This window comes from Schistocerca nitens, chromosome 6 (genome assembly GCF_023898315.1).
Source record: "Schistocerca nitens isolate TAMUIC-IGC-003100 chromosome 6, iqSchNite1.1, whole genome shotgun sequence".
Classification (NCBI taxonomy): Eukaryota; Metazoa; Arthropoda; class Insecta; order Orthoptera; family Acrididae; genus Schistocerca; species Schistocerca nitens.
The window spans coordinates 202,497,806-202,511,569 of NC_064619.1; positions in this window are offsets into that span (position 1 = coordinate 202,497,806).

Consider the following 13,764-nt stretch of genomic DNA (forward strand, 5'->3'; position numbering starts at 1 on the left):
TATCACTCCACTTTACTTTTCAGCTGCAATTATTTTTTAAAGTGCAAAATATCATTCGCATTGCCCTTCACACAACTTGTGTGTTTTGACAAGCCGCTACACAGAGACCAACTTCAGAATTAACTCGAGCGCTCCATTTTTCTGGTCGTTATTACGTACATAGGCGAAGGTGCCTGTTGTTTCTGCCAAATGGCAGCACTCTTTACACATCACTTAATAGTAATCTCCTGTAATCTGCACTTTCTTCGATCAACGTATGTTGTAGAGTTTGGCTGAAGTAAAGAGTCTCTAACTTTGTATAAAAGAAGTTAAAAGACGTTTGTAATACTGTGAGCCACCCCCCCCCCCCCCCATGAACCATAGACATTGCCATTGGTGGGAGGCTTGCGTGCCTCAGCGACACAGATAGCCGTACCGTAGGTGCAACCACAACAGAGGGGTATCTGTTGAGAGGCCAGACAAACGTATGGTTCCTGAAGAGGGGCAGCAGCCTTTTCAGTAGTTCCAGGGGCAACAGTCTGGATGATTGACTGATCTGGCCTTGTAACATTAACCAAAACGGCCTTGCTGTGCTGGTACTGCGAACGGCTGAAAGCAAGGGGAAACTGCAGCCGTAATTTTTCCCGAGGGCAAACAGCTTTACTGTATGGATAAATGATGATGGCGTCCTCTTGGGTAAAGTATTCCGGAGGTAAAATACTCCCCCATTCGAATCTCCGGGCAGGGACTACTCAGGAGGACGTTGTTATCTGGAGAAAGAAAACTGGCGTTCTACGGGTCGGAGCGTGGAATGTCAGATCCCTTAATCGGGCAGGTAGATTAGAAAATTTAAAAAGGGAAATGGATAGGTTAAAGTTAGATATAGTGGGAATTAGCGAAGTTCGGTGGCAGGAGGAACAAGACTTTTGGTCAGGTGAATACAGGGTTATAAATACAAAATCAAATAGGGGTAATGCAGGAGTAGGTTTAATAATGAATTAAAAAATAGGAGTGCCGGTAAGCTACTACAAACAGCATAGTGAACGCATTATTGTGGCCAAGATGGACACGAAGCCCACGCCTACTACAGTAGTACTAGTTTATATGCCAACTAGCTCTGCAGATGATGAAGAAATTGATGAAATGTATGATGAGATAAAAGAAATTATTCAGGTAGTGAAGGGAGACGAAAGTATAGTAGTCATGGATGACTGGAATTCGAGAGTAGGAAAATGGAAAGAAGGAAACATGGTAGGTGAATATGGATTGGGGCTAAGAAATGAAAGAGGAAGCCGTTTGGTAGAATATTGCACAGAGCATAACTTAATCATAGCTAACACTTGGTTCAATAATCATAAAAGAAGGTTGTATACATGGAAGAAGCCTGGAGATACTGACAGGTTTCAGATAGATTATATAATGGTAAGACAAAGATTTACGAACCAGGGTTTAAATTGTAAGACATTTCCAGGGGCAGATGTGGACTCTGACCACAATCTATTGGTTATGAACTGTAGATTAAAACTGAAGAAACTGCAAAACGGTGGGAATTTAAGGAGATGGGACCTGGATAAACTGAAAGAACCAGAGGTTGTAGAGAGTTTCAGGAAGAGCATAAGGGAACAATTGACAAGAATGTGGAAAAGAAATACAGTAGAAGAAGAATGGGTAGCTTTGAGGGATGAAGTGGTGAAGGCAGCAGAGGATCAAGTAGGTAAAAAACCGAGGGCTAGTAGAAATCCTTGGGTGACAGAAGAAATACTGAATTTAATTGATAAAAGGAGAAAATATAAAAATGCAGTAAATGAAGAAGGCAAAAAGGAATACAAACGTCTCAAAAATGAGATTGACAGGAAGTGCAAAATGGCTAAGCAGGTATGGCTAGAGAGCAAATGTAAGGATGTAGAGGCTTACCTCCCTAGGGGTAAGATAGATACTGCTTACAGGAAAATTAAAGAGACCTTTGGAGAAAAGGGAGCCACTTGAATGAATATCAAGGGCTCAGATGGAAACCCAGTTCTGAGCAAAGAAGGGAAAGCAGAAAGGTGGAAGGAGTATATAGAGGGACTATACAAGGGCGATGTTCTTGAGGACAATATTATGGAAATGGAAGAGGATGTAGATGAAGATGAAATGGGAGATATGATACTGCATGAAGAATTTGATAGAGCACTGAAAGACCTGAGTCGAAACAAGGCCCCGGGAGTAGACAACATTCCATTAGAACTACTGACAGCCTTGCGAGAGCCAGTCCTGACAAAACTCTACCATCTGGTGAGCAAAATGTATGAGACAGGCGAAATACCCTCAGACTTCAAGAAGAATATAATAATTCCAATCCCAAAGAAAGCAGGTGATGACAGATGTGAAAATTACCGAACTGTCAGTTTAATAAGCCACGGCTGCAAAATACTAACGTGAATTCTGTACAGACGAATGGAAAAACTGATAGAAGTCGACCTCGGGGAAGATCAGTTTGGATTCTGTAGAAATATGGGAACACATGAGGCAATACTGAACCTACGACTTACCTTAGAAGAAAGATTAAGGAAAGGCAAACCTACGTTTCTAGCATTTGTAGACTTGGAGAAAGCTTTTGACAATCATGATTGGAATAATCTCTTTCAAATTCTGAAGGTGGCAGGGGTAAAATACAGAGAGCGAAAGGCTATTTACAATTTGTACAGAAACCAGATGGCAGTTATAAGAGTCGAGGAACATGAAAGGGAAGCAGTGGTTGGGAAGGGAGTGAGACAGGGTTGTAGCCTCTCCCCAATGTTATTCAATGTGTATATTGAGCAAGCAGTAAAGGAAACAAAAGAAAAATTCGGAGTAGGTATTAAAATCCTTGGAGAAGAAATAAAAACTTTGAGGTTCGCCGATGACATCGTAATTCTGTCAGAGACAGCAAAGGACTTGGAAGAGCAGTTGAACGGAATGGACAGTGTCTTGAAGAGAGGATATAAGATGAACATCAACAAAAGCAAAACGAGGATAATGGAATGTAGTCGAATTAAGTCGGGCGATGCTGAGGGAATTAGATTAGGAAATGAGACACCTAAAGTAGTAAATGAGTTTTGCTATTTGGGGAGCAAAGTAACTGATGATGGTCGAAGTAGAGAGGATATAAAATGTAGACTGGCAATGGCAAGGAAAGCGTTTCTGAAGAAGAAAAATTTGTTAACATCGAGTATAGATTTAAATGTGAGGAAGTCGTTTCTGAAAGTATTAGTATGGAGTGTAGCCATGTATGGAAGAGAAACATGGACAATAAATAGTTTGGACAAGAAGAGAATAGAAGCTTTTGAAACGTGGTGCTACAGAAGAATGCTGAAGATTAGATCGGTAGATCACGTAACTATTGGGGAAGTATTGAATAGGATTGGAGAGAAGAGGAGTTTGTGGCACAACTTGACGAGAAGAAGGGATCGGTTTGTAGGACATGTTCTGAGGCATCAAGGGATCACCAACTTAGTATTGGAGGGCAGCGTGGAGGGTAAAAATCGTAGAGGGAGACCGCGAGATGAATACATTAAACAGATTCAGAAGGATGTAGGGTGCAGTACGTATTGGGAGCTGAAGAAGCTTGCACAGGATAGAGTAGCATGGAGAGCTGCATCAAACCAGTCTCAGGCCTGAAGACCACAACAACAATACTGTGAGAGGTGGTAGTACTAATCGAAAGAAGATAAATAATTTCAGTAAAGATGGGTTCAGAAATGCGTACTGTTCGAGATAAATACGTGTTTATAGAAGGGCTGTGCGACACTTGGATTCCGATAATAGCACAGTCGTTGCACTGGCGCTCAATCAAATGTGTCATCGGGATATTATGACGTCTTAGTCACACTACTCTACCTGCCATTAGGTTGTCCGCAGTCAGCCGTGTGGTTCAAGTTGTGTTGTAGGCTACGTCAGTTTTCTTCCTGTTTGTGTGCCTTATTGTAAAGTACCGTCAACCCTGGATACGTATCACGGTGTCTTACCTTCTTCCACACGCGCATACACTTATGTGTTTACTATTATTGCGCTGTTTGGACGTACAAATGGCGTCGTACATTTACATTTTCTCTCTTCCACCACTTGTTAGCAATGACAGTCTACTACTTACAACTGAAATTGAGGATATGATATTCTGCTATGTTTTAGCAAATGCCGAAAATGCTGAAAGATATCCGCAGTGCAGAGTGCCTTCTGATAAACTGTTCGGCATACTTTTCCAGATTCTGTGGGCCACAGGTACCCTTGCGCCTCAGAAGATTTACAGTGGAAGGCCCCACACAGTCCACAGGCCTGATTTGGAGGAACACGTGTTACATTTAGTCGAAGAAACCCCTGGAACCAGTATGCCACGATTAGCAGCAGCAGAAGTGGGTCTCACTCTCTTAATTTGGGGATACTTCATGAACAAGTGCTGTACTCATACCACGTCTGGGCCCTAAGGCCACAGGATCATCATGGCAGAACCACTGTTAATTTCCAAGATTTTATTTACCGATGAGGCAGGTTCACAAGAGAATTTCCATAGCCAGCGTGAATGGGCAGATGCAAATCACCAAGGAATTCAGGTAAGACGGCATCAACACTGATTCTCAATCAACATATGGGAAGGTGTACTTGGTGATAGATTAATAATGCCATAGATGCTACCACATGGGTTAACTGGGGCGCATTGTCTGGTCTTACTCATTAATGTATTGCATACCTTTCTGGAGGCTGTGCCATTGTAGCGATGAACACAAATATGGTTCATGATGATGGCGAACAAGCACACTTTTGTCACAATGTGCACGAACATCTGATGTAGACATTTAAGGGCCGCTGGATTGGTCGAGGAAGGGGTGGCATACCGTGACCTGCTCGCTCCACAGACCTCAAGCCTTTTGGTTTTGGAAACACTTGAATGAATTAGTTTACGCCTAGCCAATCAACGATTTGCGGACACTTTAGGGTGACGTTTTCAATGTGTGCCAGCAGGTACAACAACAATCGGGTGCATCGCTTCTTGCGCCAGAGTGCAGAGGAGTGCAGTGTTATGCATGGACGCCACGTTAAACAACTCACACGTTTATAGCAGACAGTGTGCTTTGCAGAACCCGTCTTTATTGGACTTATTTCAGGAAGTATGCATTTCTGGACCCATGTTTACTGGAGTTATTTTTCTTGTTTTAGTGAGTACTACCTACCTCTCAAATTATTTGACACTCTTTTTTGGAAACTCTGTATGTGCTTAATGACAGCAGTTTCAACTTCAGTCTAAAATGTGGTATTTTCAACAGTTTATTTTGGATTTAGACATATGATGCTCCTCATGTTAAGGTATTTCCTTTTAAAAGACGAAATGTAAATATCTTGTATTGTCAATTACAATATTCAAATTAACGTAAAAAAGGATAATTATGTTTAAAATAAAGCATGTTCCCACATTAATTTAAATCGAGCTTACACCATCACCACCGCTTCACAAATTTTCCCACTACAGCTCAGCCAAAAATTCCACGTGCAAGTTGGGCTCCCTACATTTAGATGCATGATAGTGATTTATGTTATACCTCTTTTACTTTTACAGTGAATTGAATTCTCGTTGCATTTTTGATATCTTTGCCTATGAAAAAGCTCTACTTGCAAAATCCGGAAGTAACTTGGGTTGCCTAACTTTTTTTATAATTTCTCACCCAAATAATAACCGACAAAAAAATTCAGAATTCTAATATAATCTACATAAGGACAGCTAACCACAAAAAGTATAATGAATGAAATCGGATACCATCTACTAATTGACATAATAGCTTTTTCCTCAATCTTTCCTAAAATACTTCAGGTGGAAATGTAAACATGAAATCAACAATTAAAAATTTTCACTCTATATTCTATCATATATTAAATTTTAGCTACCATAAGTGACTACGTAGGCAAGTGTTTCATTTGGAATTTTATCAATGAAAGTAGCACACAACTTCATTGTCATATTCTGTGTGGCCAACACATTCATTCCTCTTGATATATTTAGGACACAGGTAGGTTACTTTGTTACGAAATTGTATGGATTTATACTAACAACCCAATTTAATTGTGTAACTCGGTTAAGGATATAGGGTACTTATCAATGGTGGAAAAATCGAATTTTTTTATGACATTATTAAATTCTGTAGTCTTTCCTGATTACATTGATATACACATTATAGGGTTTCAAATGAAAAACGACCTAAATGACCTATATATAGCAAATTTTAAAGTTACAGTCATGTATGCTGCCATATGTCCTTTATTTCTATTGAAGAAACCAGTATAAATTCGAAAAGAATAAAGAATTGTGAACTTTCTGTTTCCAGCGATTATACGTATGATACATTGTAAATGTTGGTAACAGTGCCGGTTTCTAGTACCTGTAAATGATAGTGCTTGCTAGTATTAACTTTTGATTCCTGAAGCATTTTGTTGGCCTGTTACTGAATGTTTGCTGCCCAAGTAATACATATCCTTTAGTCTACAATAAATACGAACTGTGCCACGCATCGAGAAATTCAATAAAGGGGAATTCCACAGTAACCATTTCACAAACAAAGCAAGCCACACAGTTGAAAGTAACCTAGGTATCAGTTCTTTAGGGAAGAAACTTCCACATGGCACGCCTCCCGGTGATTCAAATATTTGTGTTAACAATGATGCCATTTGTAGTGGATTTGTGTTTGTTAATATGGGCTCTTACCTACTTTGGTAAAGAAAGTGGCGAAATCTAAACAATGGGATCGTGTAAGCTGTCTGAAAATAACTGAACAACAAAGTAGCAGGAAGGGTTTAGCGTCCAAATTAGTTTTTCTGTATAGATCCTGCAGTAAATCTACCTCGAAAATGACTTCGAACATTGTGCATAATTCATATGATGTGAATTTGAAGTTAGTGTACGCAATTCTTGCAATAGGAAAAGGAAAATAGGCTGCTCAAACGTTTTGTGGTTTGATGTACCTTCCTCCTCCTCCCAGTAGGTTCAGCAAGTACATAAAAATACTTTCAGATATCTTGACCGATGTGTCTAAAGCATCTATGAAACTTGCAGTAGAAGAAACTGTAAATATTAGTGGAATCAGGCACTTTGCTGTTGCACTTGATGGGACATGGCAACGTCAAGGACATCGTTCCATGAATGTAGTTGTGAGTGCTATTTCTCTGGAGAATGGAAAAGTTGTTGAAGTTGAGTGCTTCTCTAAGTATTGCCACACCTGCAATGGTAACACTGAATGACATATTGAATGTCACTGTACTATGAATTATGATGATTACAGTGGAGTTATGGAGTGCACTAGAACTCTAAAAATACTTCAGATGTCGGTGCCCGCTTTTAATGTCAGATATACGAAGTACCTAGGCGAAGGGGACTCTAAAGATTTCAAAAAAATTAATGAGTTCCGTGTTTATAGTGATGCCTTGGTACCAAAACTGGAGTCTTGTGGACATGTGCAAAAGATGATGGGTGCTAGTTTGAGTAAACAGTACAACTAAAGCCAATAGAATTTGATGATAAATATTTTAGGCCAAGTGGTATTGCATCTAACGGGAAACCAAAAATGAAAAATGAGGTAAAGTTATAACAATTAAGTTAAAAAGGAATTTCTGAAAAAGAATACACTGCTAATATGTCAACAGAAGTTTTGAAAATGAAGGTCTTATTCATTCCAATCTAATTAACTTACAATTCGAAGGACTTGAACTGAGAAGATGTGGAACTAAATATTTGTTGTTGTTGTGGTGGTCTTCAGTCCTGAGACTGGTTTGATGCAGCTCTCCATGCTACTCTATCCTGTGCAAGCTTCTTCATCTCCCAGTACCAACTGCAGCCTACATCCTTCTGCATCTGCTTAGTGTATTTATCTCTTGGTCTCCCTCTACGATTTTTAGCCTCCACACTGTCCTCCAATACTAAATTGGTGATCCCTCGATGTCTCAGAACAATGTCCTACCAAACGATCCTTTCTTCTAGTCAAGTTGTGCCACAAGCTCCTCTTCTCCCCAATTCTATTCAATACCTCCTCATTAGTTATGTGGTCTACCCATCTAATCTTCAGCATTCTTCTGTAGCACATTTCGAAAGCTTCTATTCTCTTCTTCTCTAAACTACTCGTATTTATCGCCCACGTTTCACTTCCATACATGGCTACACTCCATACAAATACTTTCAGAAATGTCTTCCTGACACTTAAATCTATACTCGATGTTAACAAATTTTTCTTCTTCAGAAACGCTTTCCTTGTCATTGCCAGTCTACATCTTATATCCTCTCTACTTCGACCATCATCAGTTACTTTGCTCCCCAAATAGCAAAACTCATTTTCCTAATCTAATTCCCTCAGCATCACCCGACTTAATTCGATTACATTCCATTATCCACGTTTTGCTTTATGTTCATCTTATACCCTCCTTTCAAGACACTGTCCATTCTGTTCAACTGCTCTCCCAAGTCCTTTGCTGCCTCTGATAGGATTACAATGTCATCGGCGAACCTCAAAGTTTTTATTTCTTCTCCATGGATTTTAATATCTAAACCGAATTTTGCTTTTGTTTCCTTTGCTGCTTGCTCAATATACAGATTGAATAACATCGGGGAGAGGCTACAACCCAGTCTCACTCCCTACCCAGCCACTGCTTCCCTTTCATTCCCCTCGACTCTTATAACTGCCATCTGGTTTCTGTACAAATTGTAAATAGCCTTTCGCTCCCTGTATTTTACCCCTGCCACCTTCAGAATTTGAAAGAGAGTATTCCCATCAGCATTGTCAAAAGCTTTGTCTAAGTCTACAAATGCTAGAAACGTAGGTTTGCCTTTCCTTAATCTTTCTTCTAAGGTAAGCCGTAGGGTCAGTATTGCCTCACGTGTTCCAACATTTCTACGGAATCCAAACTGATCTTTCCTGAGGTCGACTTCTATCAGTTTTTCCATTCATCTGTAAAGAATTCGCGTTAATATTTTACAGCTGTGCCTTTTTCAACTGACAGATCGGTAATTTTCACATCTGTCAACACCTGCTTTCTTTGGGATTGGAATTATCACATTCTTCTTGAAGTCTGAGGGTATTTCGCCTGTCTCATACATCCTGCTCACCAGGTGGTAGAGTTTTGTCAGGACTGGCTCTCGCAAGGCTGTCAGTAGTTCTAATGGAATGTTGTCTACGCCGGGGGCCATGTTTCGACTCAGGTCTTTCAGTGCTCTGTCAAACTCTTCGCGCAGTATCATATCTCCTATTTCATCTTCATCTACATCCTCTTCCATTTCCATAATATTGTCCTTAAGTCCATCGCCCTTGTTTAGTCCCTCTATATACTCCTTCCACTTTTCTGCCTTCCATTCTTTGCTTACAACTAGGTTTCCATCATAGCTCCTGATGTTCATGCAAGTGGTTCTTCTTTCTCCAAAGGTCTCTTTAATTTTCCTGTAGGCAATATCTTTCTTACCCCTAGTGAGATAAGCCTCTACATCCTTACATTTGCCCTCTAGCCATCCCTGTTTAGCCATTTTCACTTCCTGTCTATCTCATTCTTGAGACGTTGGTATTCCTTTTTGCCTTCTTCATTTACTAAATTTTTGTATTTTTTCCTTTCGTCCATTAAATTCAGCATCTCTTCTATTACCCAAGGATTTCTACTAGCCCTCGTCTTTTTATCTACTTGATCCTCTGCTGCCTTCACTATTTCATCCCTCAAAGCTTCCCATTCTTCTTCTACTGTATTTCTTTTCCCCATTCTTGTCAATTGTTCCCTTATGCTGTCCCTCAAACTCTGTACAACCCCTGGTTTAGTAAATTTATCCAGGACCCATTTTCTTAAATTCCCACCGTTTTGCAGTTTCTTCAGTTTTAATCTACAGTTCATAACCAATAGATTGTGGTCAGAGTCCACATCTACCCCTGGAAATGTCTTACAATTTAAAACCGGGTTCCTAAATCTCTGTCTTACCATTGTATAATCTATCTGATACCTTTTAGTATCTCCAGGGTTCTTCCATGTATACAACCTTCTTTCATGATACTTAAACCAAGTGTTAGATATGATTAGGTTATCCTCTGCGCAAAATTCTACCAAACAGCTTCCTCTTTCATTTCTTAGCCCCAATCCATATTCACCTATTATGTTTCCTTCTCTCCATTTTCCTACGTTTGAACTCCAGTCACCCATGACTATTAAATTTTCGTCTCCCTTCACTACCTGAATGATTTCTTTTATCTCAACATACATTTCATCAATTTCTTCATCATCTGCAGAGCTGGTTGTCATATAAACTTGTACTACTGTAGTAGGCGTGGGCTTCGTGACTGTCTTGGCCACAATAATGCGTTATGCTGTTTGTAGTAGCTTACCTGTCCTCCTATTTGTTTATTCATTATCAAACCTACTCCTGCATTACCCCTATTTGATTTTGTATTTATAACTCTGTTTTCACCTGACCAAAAGTCTTGTTCCTCCTGCCACCGAACTTCACTAATTCCCACTATACCTAAATTTAACCTATCCATTTCCTTTTTAAATTTTCTAACCTATCTGCCCGATTCCACGCTCCGATCCGTAGAACGCCATTTTTCTGTCTCCTGATTACAACGTCCTCCTGAGTAGTCCCCGCCTGGAGATCCGAATGGGGGAGTATTTTACCTCCGGAATATTTTACCTCCGGAATATTTTACCCAAGAGAAAGCCATCATCATTTAATCATAGAGTACGGCTGCATGCCCTCGGGAAAAATTACGGCTGTAGTTTCCCCTTGCTTTCAGCCATTCGCAGTACCACAACAGCAAGGCTATTTTGGTTTATTGTTACAAGGCCAGATCAGTCAATCATCCAGACTGTTGCCGCTGCAACTACTGAATGCTGCCCCTCTTCAGGACCCACACATTTGTCTGGCCTCTCAACAGATACCCCTCCGCTGTGGTTGCACCTACAGTATGGCACGCAAGCCTCCCCACCAACGCCAAAGTTTGTGGTTCATTGGCGCGGAGGGGGGGGGGAGGACTAAATATTTATGAACAAGAATTTCGAAAATTTAATTATCAGAATGTATGTATTGTTGAGGAGATCTTGAGGAAGAAAGTGATAAAACGTGCGTTAAATGGTTGTAATTTGATAATTCATATAATTTTTTTGGCAAATAAGAAGACACTTATTTCTTAAAATTTTATATACATAAATATTGTATGAGGTTGTGTATTTAGAGGATGCCCCATGTATTCTAACGATGTTCTCATTACCTTTTAACTCCTAGGATTCCTAGGGGTTTCACATGTTCCTGTTAACAAATAAATCTTACAAATGGAGAGCCTAGAAAAACTAGAACAAAATAATTAGGCTTAGACGATATTCTGAAACAAGAAAACTACTTACTGATCCCATCCGAGATGGATATATTCTGGTTGCGCTTATGTGTTGGGACTGGAAGCTGAAGCAAAGATGTATTCTTAACTAAAAAACAAAAAACCTACTCCACTGATTAATTATGATTATGAGAATTTGTGCTTTGAAGACATATAAATTTTATTCAACAACAACTGAAACATACAGTAGTAAAGTCTTTCTTAATATTAAAAAGAATTATCTATTTGATGAAGATGGATGAAGTTTATTTCAAGGCATTTAAAATGGTCTAAAGAGACTATGGGTATTTTAAATGGTCTAAATATTTTATGAGAGAATTTCAAGAAAAATTAGATTGGTATATTATATCAACTGCAGTTTTTATTAGAGAATTTCAGGACAAATTATAATCGGATACTATGTTAGATCAGAACTTAACCAAGACTTTAATAATAGTGTTTCAAGATAAATTGATTGGGATATTAATATTACATCACACACGAATATATCTGTAGATTTCATTAGAGAATTTCAATACAGAATAAACTTCAATAGAATAGCACAAAAACTCAACCAACAATTTCGAAAGAGTATTTCAAGATAAATTATACTGTATGTATATATATATATATATATATATATATATATATATATATATATATATATATAGTCTAATTTATCTTGAAATACTCTTTTGAAATTTATATATATATCAGAAGGAATCGAAAATTATCTGAAGCATTTATAAGGGAGTTTCAGGATAAAGTAGACTGGGATAGTACATCATTTAATCAAATATAATCTGAAAATTTCATTTCAGAATTTTAAGACAAATTAGATCTGAATGATATGTCAAGTGAACAACCATCACCAGAAGATTTCATGAGGGAATTTGAAGATAGAGTGAATTGGAATACGTTATCAGAATCACAAAATTTATCTGAAGATTTTGTGAGACAATTTGAAGATAAATTAAATCAGGAAACTGTATCAGGTGATCGTGTATTGTCTGATAAGATAAAGTTGACTGATAAGATGAAGTTGACTGGGAAAACACATAGAAACGCCGGCATCTCAAGCATCTTTCATACAAAAAATAGAAACTGACAAGATAATAGAGCAGCCTGAAGGAAGCGACTTTTCTATGTTTAATCGATCAAATTAATCAATTTGTAAAAGCAAAACGTAATCATAATTTCATGAAGTTTGTGCTGATAAATGGTTAGCTGACAATCTTCTTGTCCAATATGTAGAAAAGTTATTAAAAGAATGTAATTCTCGTAGTACCTCTTTATTCTAATTCAAACCTAATTATATCGCTAATCAATTGTTCTTGCATGCAACCATCAAAAGTACTGAAGTATTTATGAGAATAAACAATATTCATATTTTATTTCATTCTTTGGAATAAATTAATTGCAGTGGTCATATCACCAGGTCTCAACATTTCATCACAATTTGGAAGCCTGCCGTCAATTCTATATAACTGCCTTTGTAAATTTTTTCATTGTGCTCTAATGGCATAATAATTATATTCACAGCTTTCATCAAATAGTCTTATAATAATGAAAGTTGGTATAGAATTTTGATCTTTAGTTTGTTGTATTACATGCAGTTATAATCTGTCGATGTCTCTGATTCTTTCTTGTGTATTTTCTAAAGTGATATCAACTATTCCATTTAAATTTTGTATCTGATCTTCCCGAATTTTATGTAAGTTTTCCAAGTGAGTTATTAGACCATGACACTCTTATCTTCTTTATGTTTTGGAATAGATGGCAGTAATTCGTGTGTAACAAATTTTCTGAACATCCTTATTTCTACCTGTTTTGACTTTAAAATAAATGAATGTAAACCTGCTTTGTTGATGAATGTAGTGTTTTCCTGTGACTTTAAAGGAAAGGATTAGCAGTCTACCAATAAATTTTATTTTGTTTTGTATCAACAATTAAGCTGATGGTTTTTCTGTTGTCGTTATAGTCAAGAATTTCTTTTGCTTTAAACTATAGGTTGTTCTTCTCATCAGTTATTTTAAACACTTTTTTACCATTGTATGTATCCTTTTGCTGGTAATATCTATGACTGACTCAATTTATATTTTGAATATTTATTAAAATTTAATAGAATATTCATACGATAAATGCGTTCCTGTTGCGTGGTTGATTCATGCATTGACAGATATTTTGTATTTGCTTATTTGATATGTTTGCTGAAATCTGTTATAATAAACAAATGAAAGCAAATGAAAGTAGTATAATGTTAACAAAATTTAAAAAAATCAAATGACCTGAAGCTGGCCCATAACCTTTGTTTTTACTGCTGGAGCAGTCTTAGAAAGTGTACTCAATTAGTTGATGATAAGCTTATAACCTTTTCATAAATTTTGTAATTTTTCCTGAATTTCACTCAATTTATTGTAGGTAAATAATATCCAGTAGAATGATAAACAGT